The 12386-nt window shown below is 32.6% G+C and overlaps 1 pseudogene; it reads left to right on the forward strand.

Annotated features, from left to right (window-relative positions):
- Positions 1-2924: 2924 nt before the first annotated feature.
- Positions 2925-3449, forward strand: LOC125829094 (dirigent protein 11-like; annotated as a pseudogene).
- Positions 3450-12386: the final 8937 nt, after the last annotated feature.

The following is a 12386-nucleotide window of genomic DNA, read 5'->3' on the forward strand; positions in this document are numbered from 1 at the left end:
TGAGACATATATTGAACTACGAGCCGCAGTTCACAGTAGTAAAATGATTTAGAGATGTTGAGTCCCAGTATTATAGACTACAATTTGTCAGGATGGGCCATGCAAAAGTTTACGTGCAGTAGTCATGTCCATAGAAAGATTTGAAAATGCTTAAATATCCTCTTTAAAATCAATAAAAAGAGACAACGGTCGTAGTCAATAAAAATACCCAATGAAGAGTCGGGGATCGAATCTCACAGGGAATGGTATATCGTAGAGAATTCTATCAAGACATTAAGATTGTAAATTCATTCATTTGTAATAGTAAAATCAAGTGGGTGGATGATTCCATTAATTTAATAAAAAGATTGGTTATCCATTGTCATAAATAAACTAAGATTTTGGAGAATTCAAGAGTTAACAAACAATCTAGGGGTGCGAGGACTGGAAATCAATGTCTCATAGGAGTAATTGTGCTGCTCTATAGTGATGAACATTCATAAATAGGCTAGGTCATATTAAATGTGCTAATCTTCTTTCGATCTCAAAGCATATTTGCATAGAATCTACTTTCGGTCATCTATATACTATACTAAACACCCTAATACCTTACTCTACTCTCTCTTTTGAGCAAAAGTAGGGCAAATAGATCTGACTCATAACCTTAATTTTAAAGCAAGTTACATACATCATATCTAAATTTCTAGTATCGAACTAATTACCCACTCCAATCAATCTTTTTCGAGCATCGACCGGAGATAGGAAGTAGGAATTAAGTTTGCAACCTTAACACACAAGTTAACCCCAAGCTAATTAACCCAAATTCATGTATGAACAACAACAAAATAGAGCATAACACAATAACCACTACATTAAATAAACACCCAACCCCATAATTGCATCCCCAAATATTGGGTATTTTAGCCACTCATCACAATAAGCAAATGAGGTATTCCTTTCATGAAAGCAGCCATAGGTAACATGAAATTAAGCATTTACAAGCAAACTCACTTTGAATTTAATTTCAATTTGTCAATTTCAAGAATAAAGTTGAAAACCCCCTAATAAAACTAGAGAGTATTCTTCACAAGGTAAAGTGCTTCTCTCCAAATCTAAACTCACCAAAAGTAAAAACTAAAAATTATCCCACACACTTTTTCTCTCTCCTTTCGGCTATTTATAGTTTCCAAAGTTTGGCTCAAAACTCGATACGCTACCCTTTGGGTGACGTTAGTTGAGCTCGCCGAACTCATTTGGTGATTCGCCATTCATGCTTCAGCTCGCCTTCTCTTCCTCTAGGCTTCAGGTGTTTGAGCCTCAGTCGGCGAGCTTGTTCAAGTTTGCCTTTCACATTCGGCGAATCGATGAGTACCACCTTAGTTCACCTTTCGCGCCTTCAATTTTTTTCCTTGCATTGTCACTTTTGGTGATGGTCAACAAGGTCGCCTTTCTCATTTAGTGAGTCATTTTTTTTCGGGAGTTCGCCAACTTGTCTCGCTAAACACATGTGTTGTGCACTGTCACTTTGGGTGAGGTCATTCTCACTAGGCCATTCGTCTTTCTTGCTTGGTAATCATCACTGTATATTGTGCACTTCTTTTCACATTTTTGGTCATTCTTTCAACATTCATCCTTGCCTTGTCCATTAGCCTTCATCGCTGCAAATCATCAAAATATCATCAGAACAGGACAAAATTAGGCATTGAGGATAGTAATTATTGAACTAAATAGGCCTTAAATGAGTGCAAATTTACCACTCATCAACACCTCCAACTTAAATTGTTGCTTGTCCTCAAGTAAATCAAGAACACATGTAGCTCAATAAGGGTGTCTAAAATAGTATTCCATGAGAGCTAACATGCTAGTGCATTACAAGACTACTCTCTACAGCATGCTACACTCAATTATGATAAAAAAGCTTCAAATGATTACTAGCCAGTTTCAACACAAACTCAAGCTCACTTTAGCTTCTTCCCTAATGCAAGACCCTTATTCAATAAATGCATTCGAGTGCCCTCACATCAAGAACGATTTCATGCTCTCACAAAGCAAATCAACAAAGAAATAAGGAATAAATGCAACTGCCACTTTCTCAAGATAAATGCATGCAAGCTTCATCCCATAGGTTTTTCCCATAGTTGTAACACCTCGAAATTTGGGTAAGGGAGAAAATAAATTTTGGATTGCAGGTTGTGTCTACGGTTCCCATCTACACACCGTAGAATCTTCTACGGGAAGTAGGCGACAACCAAAGGAAAGGGTGTTGATGTAGGTGAAGTAACGGTGACGGGGTAGGGTGTCATGGTCATATCTTTGGGGTGGGACTTTTCCTAGAGAGAACTTTAACAGATTGAGAAAAAAAAAATTAATACATGAATTACTTGCATTCATGTATACATATTCCCTAGATTATATGTATCATTTTGGATAAGAATGTATCTATTAATTTGAACATTTAACATGTTGACTTTTAAAGTAATTTCTGAACATATAAAATAAAGATGTCATTGACCATTGCGAGATACATTTAAATACTTCGAAAAATAAAAAATCTCTCCACTTTTGTCTCTCTATTTCTATAGCTTTCATCTATTAGTATTCTTAGACTTATTTATTTCACAACATATCAATTAATATTGCATTATCCGCTTAATCTGGACTTGCTTTATTTCTTTCATTCAAGAAGATAGTATTTAAAATTGCCATCAGCATATGATAATAAGACAAACTGACACAAATAAAAAAACCCCTTGATAAACTACTAATAAGAACCTCAAAAAAAAAAAAAACTAATATAGTAGTATTCAACAATTAAAAGAAAGAAACCTAACAAATTAATACCTTTGTCATTTTCCTAAGCAAATAATCCTTTTCACAAGATCAAGCATCTTTCACAGATCATTAAATTGTGCATCTCAAAATCAAAATTTTCCCCACAAATAAAAATGCACATCCCTTATTCTTCTTTCTTTCCACTTATTGTTGTTGCACTTCCACTTCTCTACTGGGCTTTCAACTTAAGAAAGCAAACAAAACTAGCTTTTTATGTCCATGATTATTTAAGTGGACATGACACATCTGCAATAACTGTGGCTGGTAAAGATGGACCACAAACAAGTGTACTTTCTTTTGGTACAATTATTGCTGTTGATGATCCAGTAACTGAAGGCCCAGATCTAAACTCAAAAGTAATTGGTAGAGCCCGAAGGCATGTATATAAATTCACAATTGGATGGTAAAGGACTATATTTGATGTTTTTTATTATTTTTACTGATGGGAAATATAAAGGGAGTACTTTGGAGATTCAAGGTGCTGATTTATTTGCAATGAAGAAAGGGAGTTTTCAATTGTGTCTGGGACTGGTTATTTTAGATTTGTTAGAGGGTATGGTATAATGACTACTTACTTTATTGATATTCCTAATTTGAAAGCTATTCTTAAGCTTGATGCTATTGTTAACCACTGTTGAATTTTATTATTGAAATGTTGGATGTAGGGGTGTGCATTCGGTTTGAGTTTTTGGTTTGTGGTTTTGAAGAAGTGTAACCCAATTCGAACCAAAATAAATTTGGTTTGGTTTGGTTTGATTTTTCTCTTTTTGGTTTGAGTTTTTTCGATTCGGTTAATAGGTTATGTCAATAATTAGAAACATAACAAAGTTATATTTGCAATTTGAAAAAAAAATATTTTAAAATATAAATCACAAGTAAAACGTAAAACACAATACTTAAAAGTATATCAATTCTAGATGTCCAAACATAAAAAAATAAACTAAATCATAATGAAAATAACTAAAAAGGGACAAAAATGGTTAATTCCAACCTAATTCTAAACATATATATATATATATATATATATATATATATATATATATATATATATATTACCTTAAAAGCATGAATTCCTAACTTGAATGTTAAATTACTATAATATCCCTAACTTAGGTTGTGACTTTTTTGATGAATTGTGACTTTTTCGATAAGTTGTGACTTTTTCAATAAGTTGTGACTTTTTTAAAGATTTTTGCCTTTTTCAATAAGTTGTGACTTTTCCAAGGAGTTGCGACTTTTTCAATAAGTTGTGACTTTTCCAAGGAGTTGCGACTTTTTCAATAAGTTGTGACTTTTCCAAAGTGTTGCGACTTCTCGAAAAGGTCATGATTTTTCAGATAAGACACAAAATATATTTATTCATACTACCCTTTGTTCACTATAAATAGAGGGACTTCCTCTCATTCTCCAACCATAATTTTTTCTAATCTTATACTCTTCTTCTTCTTGCATTTAAATATTTTTTGTGTAATTTATTGTCGTTGGGTGAGTTCAAAGTTTAGCGGAATATGAGGTACCACTATCCTGATGAAGTAAATCATTCTATCCTAAGAGGGTATATTCCACAACCTCGAGTACTTGAGGAAAATAATATATTTTTGATGATATAATTAATGTTTTTTTGCTTAATATATACATTAGTATGTAATGTTCAATATATGAAGTTAACATGATGTAATCTAAATTTATTTGTTTTTGTTAACAATTTCTCTTGTGATGTAGATATATGCTTCTGAATATCTTTTTTCAAAATTTAGAGAATCGTCACGATTTGTTTTTGATGCTCAAGACAAAAGAATGACTTTATTTATCAATGCTACTTATGTGATTTAGACTCTCAGGAAGTTTGCTTCAAAATAATTATTACTTTCTAAACATTGCCCTATTGTTTTACTTATTTACTATTTCTTAATATTTCAGTATTTTAGACGAAGAAAAGTTCATATGACTTGTAATAACACCAGTTGAAGTTTGTATTAGTTTAATTTTTATTATTTATTTAATAGCTAATTTTATGATATAAATATTTTCATTAATGCAAATATTTATTTATATTTGGGTAGGTATTTGTATTTAAATTAAAGTATTATGTATGTCACAAATGTATTATCAAGTTAAAGAGATCTTCTAACTTCAAAATATAATCTATCTATCTATACTATCTTAAAAGCATGAACTTCCAAACTTGAATGTTGAATTACTATAATACTCCCAATTGAAAATACTCAATTTATTTTATTTATTAAGTTAATTAATTATATTATATTAAAAGTAGATACCTTTTCACATTAAAGAATTGTGACTCATTCAATGACTTGCGACTTTTCCAAAGGGCTGTGACTTTTTTGACATGTTGTGACATTTTCGATGAGTTGTGACTTTTTCGAAGGGTTGTGATTTTTTCAAAGGGTTGTGACTTTTTCAAAGAGTTATGCCTTTTCCGATGAGTTGTGACTTTTCCAAAGGCTTGATACTTTTCCGATAAGTAGTAACTTTTTAAAATGGTTGTGACATTTTTGATGATAAGGCACAAGTAGCACCTATTCATACTACTATTTGTTTGTTATAAATAGAGGAATTTCCTCTCACTATTAAACTAAGATTATTTTAAGTTTTCTACTCTTTTTCTTCTTAAAAAATCTCAAGTGTTATTTGTAACAGTTGATTAAGTTCGAAATTCAAAGAAATTTGAAGTGCCACATAAGAAAGAGTTGGTGAACAAATTGTAGCAAATCATATATTAATTCACTCGTATTTCTTTCTTACGATTTTCATGAGTTAACAGTGACGAGAAGTTGTGGGAGAGTGCATAATATTAAACAAATATGAAAACCTCAAACGAAGGAGTTTCTTCCTAATTTTGCTAAAACAATGGGCATCAACGTAGTCCATTGAATAATTAGTTTTGATGTTAAATCCACTATTTCAAAAATAGATTTTCCCTATTACTTATAATATGATAATATAGTCATGATAATAATTATTTTTTAAATAGATATGTAAGTAAAAATGAATGGAGAAAGTAAAGTGTTGGTGACAAGATATTTCAATCAAATGAAACATTAGAGGAGTAACTGAGTGAATATAGCATGAACATATATTTTTGTCTTCCTTCTTCATTGGCTATGTATTGTTCGATATATTTTTTCTTTTTTATATTTATATTGAGTATGATGAAATTTTATAAGTATGATTTTCCTGTTATTTTGGGATCATTTTAATTTGAGAATATGTAATGTCACAAGATACACTCCTTGCTAGCTATATAAAATTTTGTAAAAGATATATTAAATATAAAGATAAAATATTAAAGTATTTATGGTGATCCTTATTAGTGTCATTCACATACTAAATTTTAAGTTTGAATTAAGAGAAAAAATATACTTAAATGGTATCCATCATTTATGTTCATAACCTCAAGATGAAATGCCATTGGTGACATTTTTTGTATTGATATGTTTTTTTCTATTTTTTTTGGTTAGATTTGTTTACAAAATTGAGTGAAGTAAAAAATACTACTACTAAAGAATTGTCAACTCTATGAAAATATGTATGAATCGTTAAAAAACACTTGTCCTATGTTCTTTCAATCATAATTATTTACTAATAACTTTAACTTAGTAATATTAATTATATTTTACAACATTGTATAGTATATATACGATACATTGCACGTGCCGTAAAACTAGTATATATATAAAATTTGATTTTTCAGTTTCATTTTTCTAATTCGAAACCAAACCAAAAAATCAAATAAAGTAAATTATAAATTCAAAACCAAACCAAAAATCCAAAAAAATTAATCCAAATTAAAATTCGATTTGATTTGATTTGCTCTTTTAGTTTAATCCAAATAGTGCACCCCTAATGTATTATGCCACTCTAATTACTAGAATTAAATTTAAATGGTGTTTTTCTAGCTATTGAGAGTCTATTTGTTATTGGAAACTGTGAGATAATTATATTTCTCCTTCTATTTAATTGAACAAAGTGATTTACATTTCTTAATTTTCTTGTTTGGTACACTCTCCGTCCCTTTTTAGTTTTCATGTTATGCTTTTCGATAGTCAATTTGACTAACTTTGAAAGCTAAATAAAATTACATTAATTTAATATTTTAAAATTAAAAATAGATAGTTAACAATTATATAAAAAGTTTAATAAATTAAATTTTTTTTTCATATCAATATGATAAAGAAATACATCTTAAAATATTAGTCAAAGTTCATATGATTTAACTCTCAATCAGATAGTTTACCAAAAGCAAGTGACACCAATGTCTACCAAAAATTAGGTTTGTATATCCAGGGGGCTAATTTGGTGATTTAGACATGAACCGGATGTGTCACAGAATTTTCAAATAGAAATTTGGTTCCTATGTTAAAAGGGAACATTATCGAATTTTCTCATTATAAATTTTGAAACCGCTCTTTATTAAGTATGTTGTGAAAAATCTGTATTGTATGCGGGTTTAGTATTTGTTCATAAATTTATTTATATAAGTGACGTTGATTGTTGATATTTTACTCAAAGTAATTATAAAATTTACACAAATATTAACGTCATTTAAAGTAATAAAGCTATAACTAAAAGATATCAATTTAAAATCAAAGGACATAGCTAAAGTGAGTCCCATAATTTCTAAAAAAATTGTACAATAATTAAATTAAAGTACAATAAAAAAAAGTGTTTCAACTCTCTCTTATATAATAAGAGAAATTCTTAGTAGAATGAAAATGTATTTCCATTTCCCTCCCTCTTAAATTAGTTGTTGCTTCTTAAAAGTTAAACACAATGAATTTTGATCAATATTTTAAAAAATATAATTTCTTTGAATAGACATAAAAAAGTCACATAACTTTTAGTATTCTTTTATATAGTTTCTAAAAATATTTTTTAAATATTTAAATTTAAATTATAAATTATTAAATTTATCTAATATAATTTTTTTCAAGAGAAAAGAACACTTATACCCCAAAAAAGAAAAATATTTACCCTTAAATGTTTCATTACTTTCATACCCCCTTTTTATTTTAAAATGACATCTATCTATTTTTATTCGCGTGCTGACGTCAGCGCTCACCCTTTTTTCCTCTCTAATACCATCACAATATATTACAGTATATGAATATATTTTGATGGTATCTAAGAGTAGCTGAGCATTGTCTTCATTGAAGGATCGTTTCTTCCTCATTGATACCATCAAAGTATAATATACTCTGGTGGTATCAATGAGTAACTGAATAGTGTTTTCATAGAGGTTTGTTCAGTACTTCAATGAGATTAGTCGATCATCTATGATACCATTACAGATATCTACATATTATCGTGGTATCATTGAGGTACATTTTAATTCTTCCATATTTTAATTTAAAAACAATTTTAAAAAGAGTCATAATTTAGATATAATTTTAATTTTTGTTTTTGCCAAAAGAGAAAAAATTATTAAAAAATATTTTCTACTAATTTATTGTTTACTAAATAAGATTATTGTCATGCTCCAAGGCTACCCGCTTGATGTAAATACGGGACCTAAGATCACGAGTGACCCCAAGCTAACCCTGAGCTTACATATCATAAACATACTAAGATAAATTGAAATAAGAGATACTGTGCGGAAGCTTAAAACATGAGATAAACTGAAATGATGGGGAATACCCAATCTAAGTCTGAATAAATGAAATGTACTAAGAGGTCAATAACAAATGAAAGATCAAACTCAAATCTAAAGTTGAATCTAATACTATGTCTGAAGTAAACCTCTAACTGACTAGAGATGCTGAGACATGGCCCAACTAACTCTAGCAAAACTAAATGTAAAAGAACATGTCTATCGTCCACGAAGAATGATGACTCACCACTAATACTGCTGAATACGGATCGGGAACCGATCTACACATGATCTGAATACTGAGGACATGAACCTACATCATGGACCACGGCCCGTGGTCTGACCTACGGTTCGTAGGTCCGCCCATGGGTGGTTGAAATTTCTGGGTTTTGAAGAGGGAGTTGCAGGTGAGCAACCACGGACCCCACCTACGGTCCGTGGGTCAACCTACGGTCCATAGGTGGCCTCTGTTGGTGGCACATGTAACTTCTAAAAATCTTCATTTTGTCTCTTTTAGAATCTGGGGTGTTACATTATCTCCCCCTTGGAAACATTCGTCCTCAAATGAAGACTAAACTAGCTGGGTATGGAGGGATAGAGTTGTAAACCCTACCACTAAGTACTAGAAACTGAAATCTGACTGAACTAAGTTCCAAGAACATGCAAATACGCTGAAAATGCAAGTTTAACTGAATGAACATGATACTAAGACCGAATATACGCAAGTGTAACTGAAAGACTGGAGAGGAACTATTACCTCAAGCTGGAATGGAATCAGAAGGAAAAAGATGAGGATACTTGACTTTCATGGTTGCTTCTGCTTCCCGAGTAACTCCTTCTACAGACTGACTCCTCCACAAAACCTTAACTAAAGCGATTTCTTTGTCTCTCAACCTTCGAACCTGACGATCAAGAATTTCAACTGGCACCTCTTCATAAGTGAGACTATCCTTCACATCCACACTTTCTAATGGCACAATAGATGGTGCATCACCCACACATTTCTTCAACAAGTAAATATGAAAGACTGGATGGACTGTTGCTGGCAACTCTAACTCATAAGCCACTTTACCAACCCTTTTCAAGATCCTGTAAGGGCCTACATATCTAGCACAAAGCTTCACTTTCTTGCCAAATCTTTTCATCCACTTCATACGTGATACTTTCAGAAAAACCCAATCATTTATCTCAAATTCTAGTCCCTTCTCCTTACATCTGAGTAGGACTTCTGGCGACTCTAGGATTTCCTAAGTCCATCTCTGATGAGCTGAACTTTATCCATAGCATCATGAACTGAATCTGGCCCTATCAAGGCTGCTTCACCTACTTCAAACCAACAACCTGGATATCTACATCTACGCCCATACAATGCCTCATAAAGGGCAATCTGAAATCGATCACTTAAGCTCTCAACATGTCCTCTAAAGTCTGAATGGTACGCCTGACCATCCGTCTGTGGATGAAATGACGTGCTAAGATTTACCTGAGTAACAAGACCTTTCTGAAATGACTTCCAGAAATGAGAGGTAAACTGAGGACTTCTATCTCAGATGTGTAACACCCAGAAAATTAATAGGTGAAACTAGAGCTTAACATTTGAGTCTTGAAATTTTACGCATGATTTAGAGTTGTAAAATAGCCCCTCAATTTGACTAAGTGTAAGTTCAAGTGAGGGTTTAAGGAAGGTGAAAATCATCACTGCCCATACAAGCTCCCTTGAACTTTGCCTTAGCCGTGTGGGAAAAAGGCATTGTTCAAGTGAGGCTTCAAGGCACGTGAAAGCCTTCACTGCCTTAGAAATATCCGTTAACTTTGCCTTAGCCATGTTTTTGGCAAAGAGGCAGTCCACGTGAGGGTTCACGAGGCGTGAAAGCACTTCACTGCCCGTGAAGACCCTTCCATGAAAATGACCTTAAGTCGCGTGGGCAGTAGCACACTCCACGCTTGGGTCCACGGAAAGTGGACAAGTCCACTGCTCGTGTGGAGCCCTCTTGGAAAAATACCTTAGCTTTTAAAGCAGTAGCACACTCCACGCTTATGATCTTAATGTGGGTTAATTGATTTTAGAAGCATGTAAATAGGTCTTGTATGAATTAATTGAATTGATTGAATTGTGTTATTACCCATATCTAATGTAGAATTATAGATGTTGGGTTGAATGTGATTTATGATTCTTGATGGGTAAATTATGAGAATTTGTACATGAATATGAGAATTATGCATGTGCTTCAAGATTTATGTTGAGAATGAAGATCCTATGACTATGGTATAATTGTTGTATTGATTGAAAGAGCATTCTCCTCTATACCCTTACACATTATTATGCATGAATTAATTATAACTATGATGATCTTGTTGTTGAAAGGCAATTCTCAACTATACACTTGTGTATGATGATGACATGTTGTAAAAGGGTTTTCTCAATGTATATTGTACCTTGAATTGGTAGGCTTAGGGCATCCTCTTCTTGTGTAACTAAAATGATCTTGACTTAATGAACCTTGAATCGGTAGACCTAATGGTGGTAGCCCTTTCATAAATGATTAATGAAGTATTCTAAGCCTATGTCTTGAATCGGTAGACCTAATGGTGGTAGCCGTTTCATGAGGAGTCTATGAACTATTATAATGAAAAACCTTGAATCGGTAGACCTAATGGTGGTAGCCCTTTCATGTGTATAATGATAAACCTTGAATCGGTAGACCTAATAGAGGTGGCCCTTTCTTGAGGATTCAATGAGCTATCCTAATAATGTACCTTGAATCGGTAGACCTAATGGTGGTGGCCCTTTCATGTGTTTAATAATGTACCTTGAATCGGTAGACCTAATGGTGGTAGCCCTTTCATGTGTAATAATGTTAATGAGAATGAACTACTCTATAGGAATTTAAAGCTTAGCACCGAGTGCATATGGTAAGGTGGAAGCTATCCCCATGATAGGTCGGGTTTCTATGAATACCTTTCTTATCCTATAACTATGTGCCCACATAGGTTCTTAGCTAGTGGATCCATCTAAGCTTAAATGTTACCGGTCCTACCTTAGGCAAGTAGACCAACCCTTTACGATGTGGGATAGACACAAGATTCCATAATTTTTTCACATGGTCTATGTTAGTTAATGCTTATTCCCATCATGTGAGTTATGTGCTATGGTTACTCAAGAGGTTCTATGAAGTGTGGGTGGTAGTATGGGATGCCATTCATACATTGCACGAGTAGGCTTTGAGAGGGCTATGGTGTGTTTCTCTAATGTCATAATGTCTAACGAAATGAATGTGCTCATAATGATGCTAATGAAAATGCTGACTTAAAGGCTTAATGTAAAGATGAATGTTTAACTTGGAATTTTATTATGAGTTGGTTTCCTTGTCATGACTTATTGAATGTGAATGTTCCTTATCCATGAGTATTGACTAAAGATGAGAATGAAGAATGGTAAGTATGTCTATGGTGGCCTCAAAGTGGTACTTAGTATGAATGGTATTAAAGGATGCCATTCCTACATTGCACAAGTATAACTTAGGGTTACTTAAGATGATGGTTCCAATGTGTTAAAATGACTTACATGATGATTATGCTTGTATCTTATACCTTTTATACTATAGTTCATGATGTTTCTCAAACTTGGCATATCGCATGATTTTCAACCAAAATGTCCTTTTTAGCATGATTTTTGCATGGCTATTATACTTAGTACATTTTTGTGCTAACCCATATTTCTTCTACATTTTTACAAAGTGCAGGTTTCGGATCTTAAGGTGACTTCTATTGTTCAAAGCTTGGATCGATTCTCTCCTTGCTAGTTGGTGAGTCCTCATGGTTCGAAGATGAGAGATGTTCATTTCTAGTTTCTTTTATGTCATTTTACGTTTCAGACTATGTTGAAGGGTTGTGACCCTATCTTTGATTCTAAAGTTGTATTAGATGGCCATGTGAGACAAAGTTAGGCTTCCACTGTTTTTAA

This window comes from Solanum verrucosum, unplaced genomic scaffold (assembly GCF_900185275.1).
Source record: "Solanum verrucosum unplaced genomic scaffold, falcon-dt-bn FXZP01000007.1, whole genome shotgun sequence".
NCBI classification, from domain to species: domain Eukaryota; kingdom Viridiplantae; phylum Streptophyta; class Magnoliopsida; order Solanales; family Solanaceae; genus Solanum; species Solanum verrucosum.